Source organism: Seriola aureovittata, chromosome 23 (assembly GCF_021018895.1).
Source record: "Seriola aureovittata isolate HTS-2021-v1 ecotype China chromosome 23, ASM2101889v1, whole genome shotgun sequence".
Lineage (NCBI taxonomy): Eukaryota > Metazoa > Chordata > Actinopteri > Carangiformes > Carangidae > Seriola > Seriola aureovittata.
Window position 1 is genome coordinate 1,389,452 of NC_079386.1, and position 5,609 is coordinate 1,395,060.

A 5,609-nucleotide genomic window follows, 5' to 3' on the forward strand; every position below is an offset into this window, starting at 1 on the left:
CGTTTAACTAGCGAAAGTGGATTTGGACACGCCCTGAATGTACTCGCTCCATGCGCTTCCATCATTAAAATACGGCCCCAAAGTGTTCAGCTGAGCTCTCTCTCTCTCTCTCTCTCTCTTTGCTTTTCCTTTCTCTGCCTGAAGCCGCTCCTTCTCTTTCTACTCGCTCCAGCGCGGCACATCTGCCATGTGTGGCTTTTTGGCAAATTTTTTCGTTAAATGTTAATAAGCAGGGCCGAGCATTTCTTTCCAGGCGAACGTGTGTATGTGTGCGACCGTATGTCTCGTAGTGACTGTAGGTGCATGTGTGTGTGTGTGTGTGTGTGTGTGTGTGTGTGTGTGTGTGTGTGTGTGTGTGTTGTTGGCAGGCCCTCTCCACTCCTTATTTATACAAGGCCCGTGTGCTAATGGCAAGGCTGAAAGTCAATTTCACGCAAAGTTTCCATTCTGTTATTATTTTAACCCACTTTATCCTTTCTCTCTCTTGATGCAAATGTCAGCTATTCTGCATGGGGTCTGATCACCGTGGTTACCCTAATATCCAGGGCAACACACCTTTAAAGAAATAAAGAAAGAAATGGTGTTTGTTGGTAGATTTATAATGTTTATATATAGCTGTATGATTGGGAGTGTGTGTGTGGGTGTGTGTGTGTGGGTGTGTGGGTGTGGGTGTGTCCCCCGCTGCCACACTGAGCCATCTGTGCAGTGGAATTCTTGAGTAAATAGCAGCTCCACATCTCTAACAAGAGGGTGAATGGACAGCAGAGCAGAGCTTGAACAAGGCCTCACTCTTCTCCATCACACAGAAACACAGTCACAGCGTCTGCTTCGCTCTCTCCCTCTGCACACACACACACACACACACACACACACACACACACACACACAAGGTCTTAAACACAAGTGGACGTGTCATCCAGCAGGCATCGGGTGATTGTATTCATTTCCAGCGGACGGTCAGACGTTTGTAGTACCTTCTATCGACCTCTGTCTTACTGCTGTAGCAAAGTACGACACAGTTAAAGCTACACTAGTTGATGTTTGTATGCAAACACAACATGAAATGAGCATGTGTGATGTTAATGTGATGATCCCATAGAAAATGAGAAGAAAAAAAAAACGACAGTGACGACGAACCTCATCCAGCCATGTTCTCTCCCGGCTAGCTGCACACCCAGTCCTCATGCTGTTTAGAATAGCATGATGCGTCCTTGTGATTATGTGGGGTTTAGGCTGCTGCACGGTCTTTATCATGCGCCGTGCCCTTCTCCTTCTGTCCAGCATGTACTGCCTGTACGAGTTAAGCAGACATGTGAAACTCATTAAGCGTTTTCTCATTACCTCATCATCTTCTCTCTAATACTCCTCTTCTTGCCTCTCATTAGGCTGTAAATCTGAGCCTAGCTCTCAGGATTTACTGCACAATTTGTGTCCACAAAAATATGTGTTTTCCTTGGCGGTGTGTCTTCACCTCGAATTATTGCCAGAGAGGAAAATAACAAAAATCATTTCATTTTTGTGGCTTGTTTTCTTAGTGCTGGCTGTTTCGAATGGCGTTGCCACAGATGGGAGTCACCTACTGAAAGTAACTTGGCAGCTGTCTGAACAGAGACCTCACTTGTCATCTAGCTGTCTTAGACTCTTCCTATCACTGATCCTACAACGAGGCTGGTTCTATGTTAGTCCGTAGTAGTAATCGTATCCTTGCGCATCGTAATTATCAGAAGCTGCAGCAGCAGCGATGGAATCAAACAGTGATGGCAGCTAGGTAATATAAACACAGTGTTTCCCCTATATTCACTCAGATTCACCAGATTTCACATGATCATTACTATAATGTGCTACTTAATGCTTTTCACTCGCACTCTGTGTGAGGGCGACATCACCAAATATTATCTTGGAATGGTTTTGAGTCGTGGACTAGTGCATCAAGACCTGCCGCCCGTCCCGTATGACACGGGGTCGTCCCGTATGACACGGGGTCGTCCCGTATGACACGGGGTCGTCCCGTATTTGAAAATAAAATGCTGCTCCCTGTATTGAATCAATACGGGATGCGATAATGTGATGTCAAGTAAAACCAAAGCAGTTATAGCCAACAAGTGGATCGGAGAGGTTTGTCATTGAGCACTAACTGTCCAGCTCTGTGTGCTGTGGAAAAATTCAGCAGACAGCAGAGCAGCGCTACAGCGTGGCTACAACTGCTTTGGGTTTACCTGACATTACATTATTCACAGCACTTTGAGGACACGACGTGTATGAAAATATAGGACAAACTGCGTCCCGTATTGATTCAATACAGAATTTTTAATTTCAAATACGGGACGAACCCGTATAATACGGGAGGCAACCCTTAAAAAAACCTGAAATATGTTTCATGTAGCTGGTGCTGAGGAATCCTGAAGTGTGGCCAGGCCAGACAGGATATGGAGTCCCTGTAGTGTGTTCTGAACCTGTCCAAAGGAACGCAGGTTTGAATCTCTCTCTCAAGCTCTCTCTTTTATTTTGCTACACTGCCTTTTTGCCTTTATTAGAGCTGCAGTGAGAGAGACACTGTGAGGAAAAGCTGTGGTGAGAGATGGGTGACGTTAGCAACAAAGGGGTTTCGGGCCGGACTGGAGCCACTGAGGCGCCGCACCAGCAGCTGCTGTTCAGGTACAGTGTTGAGTTTGGAGGTGACCCGTATTTTGGAAGCACTCTGAGCCATATACGTAATTACTGTCCGGTTTGGGCATTTACAGGCGTAAAGAGGAAGTAAAAGAAGTCATTACATGTCCTACGTAGACAGATGGACTGATTACAATAGAAGCGTCTGTGTTCCATCAGACACGCGTTGAAACACATTCTGAGTAGAAATGGCATAAAAGAGAGCGTAGCCTCATTTGTGACCTGAACACTCTTCATGTGTTAAGCTCACCGTATACAAACCCTATGGAAAACTCGGTGGAAAGGTTCAAATGAAGGCAGTTATGTAATGCTTCAGATACTGGAATGATAAATTGTGCCGCTGCTGGGATGTTTTCGCTGGAAAAAGTTTAGAAACATTGGATTTAAGGTTGGTTTTGAAATGTTACCTTTCCAGACAGACAGTGTACACATGTGGGATCATGGGGGATATCTGAGGGCACACCCAGCTACTGGATGACAGCTGAAAACGCTACGTGACCAATTCCTAGAGTCATGTACAAGTAGGGAGGTTACAACTTGGGCCCCGCCACCTTCACAAGCTCCAATCAAATCAATGAGCTCATTCTTTTAGTCCCCAAAGCTCATGACCACAGGTGAGGGTTCTTACACAGATTGAGAGACTTGCTTTCAGGCTCTTGCCAGATAACCCATCTTGATTTTTCACATGGTAAGTATATTTATTTCTATATAAAGACTGTGAACGTCTCAAAACTCTCAATGCAACGGAGAAATGCAGAAACAGCCCATATTCAGAAACTGTGCCTCAAAACCTCCCGTCATTACTTCCGTAATTTTGTGATGTCACTATGCACTCACCCCCAGCACGGCCTACCTGGACCCACCTGGACCCACCTGGACCCACCGGCCAGCCTCGCAGGCAACTGCTCTGTTTTTATTCCATCTCTCTGAAGGACTCTTATGAGAGCTTTCTTTATCCTCTCCAACCATCTTCTCAGCTTTAAATCTTTATTATTATAAAGTTATTCTACCGATCAGTGGATGCGATTTATCAGTTGTGTTGTTGTCAGTCTCTCTCTTGTTGTGGATATAGAAAGTTTAAATAACACACGGGAAACATGTAAAAAAAAAAGAAAAAGGGAGCTTTCAGATGAATGTGGAGGCTGCGTGTTTTGAGGCTCCGCTCTTGCCTGTCTGAACACAGCTTTCCTGCTGATGCGGCATCAGTCCAACCATCTGAAATACTAGAAGAATGCATGTTCGCACTGATGAGCCAGACCTCGTGTGAGAGGAAGACGTGTTGCGTTACTGGAATAACTATAATCAGTCCCTTTATATAGCTTGTTTTTGCTCTGTAATGTAGAACTGATGGAGACTTATTCATTATTATATATTAGGTTTCAGTAATAAGAGGAAAGGAATTTAAGATATTGATCAGATAGTGTTTCACAGCTGAGTACGGTTGGTTTTCCTAGCACGAATCACATGGACTCTTATGTGGCTTCTTCTTCCTGCCGTCTTTGATCTTTTAGTAGAGCGCGGTAGCTGTATAGTTATTCACATGACTTATGTTACACTGGAAAGAAAAGTCTTTGAGATTAGATTTCAGCTTCAAACTGCTGTTTGTTTTTTCAGTCTTTCTTGGAAGAGAGAAGAAGGAAAGCAGTAGCATGTACAGAAAGCTAAATCTCTGGAAGAGGTTCGTGTGGTTGCGCTGAGGATTGCCTTGAAAATTAACTTTCTGTCCCGATGTTTCTCCAAACGGTTGAGTTGTACTTGTATTGACCAGGTGACAGATGCATTAGAGGAAGGTGCAACTTGAAAACAAGAATACGTATATTCACATAGGGACTACTTCAATTAGCAAGTCATCCAATTAATCCAACACGCTGCATTTAAAACCTTACCAGTAGTGTTGCAGGAAGGTTTGTTTGAGGGTGCATGGTGGGAGAAGAGAGGTCATGGGGTCTGTCTTTGGAGGATGAATGTATTTGAATGTATTCAGTGCATTTCATTGGTATTCATTGATGTTCTTGTGTTTCAAATACATGGGCCAGACATGGCCCTCAAACAGACCGGGGGATGAGCACGTGGATCAAAGGTCCATGGGTGTAAAGCAGGAAGCCCTCCACAATAAGGATGTGAGTCTCCTCCTTACGCTCAGACTTTGGAACCATCTCAGTATCCAGGGAGATATTAACACCATGCGACTTCTCAAACTTCACCGGGTTCTCCAACCATGCGTAGATGGTGCTCATCATGGCGTCCATGTCCAAAGCAGTAATGACTAAAGTCATCCTGATGTCTCACACAACAGCTGGGCAGGTTCTTGATCAGTCCGTTGGTGAGGGTGGTTTTCCCTCCGTCGGTTACGCCGCCGCCGATGATATACTCGATAAACCGGTCCAGGAGGTCGGTGATCAGACGGGAAGAAAGCTTAAGAAAAGAGAAGGTTGCAGCAGGTAATGTATGAGCGACCGCCGCAGGAAAGCTCACTTTGGAGGTTTTGAAGTATGATGCTGTGATTAAAAATATTCAGTTGCATGTGTGAACTCTTAGAGGCTGGTTCCCAGACAGGAAACACAGCTGGGATTTGGATAAATACTGGTTGGCTGGTTGGAGCCTGCTCTCTCACCACTTAGGAGCCAGCGGTGTGTGGATCGCCCAGTCACTCACTCACACACACCCAGATTCCCTTTGCTTGATAGCTTACAACCTGAATAACCCTCATGTTCAGTTTTCCTACCTGCATACCGAACAGAACCATCAGGCAGCATGGCGGGTGACTGAGGTGTGTGTGTGTGTTCATATATATATATATATATATCAAACTCCAAACACACACAAAGAGAGAGATGACTTCCAGGAGCGTCTGCACTATAAATACCATGTGACAGTAAGCTGGAGCAGGATGATGAAACATCTTGCTCCACCCTGTGTCTCCCTCTTGGACTCAGTGGAAA

General features: G+C 45.0%; 1 pseudogene; it reads right to left on the bottom strand.

Moving 5' to 3' along the window:
* Positions 1-4,486: 4,486 nt before the first annotated feature.
* On the bottom strand, positions 4,487-5,398 carry LOC130164847 (nicotinamide riboside kinase 2-like; annotated as a pseudogene).
* Positions 5,399-5,609: the final 211 nt, after the last annotated feature.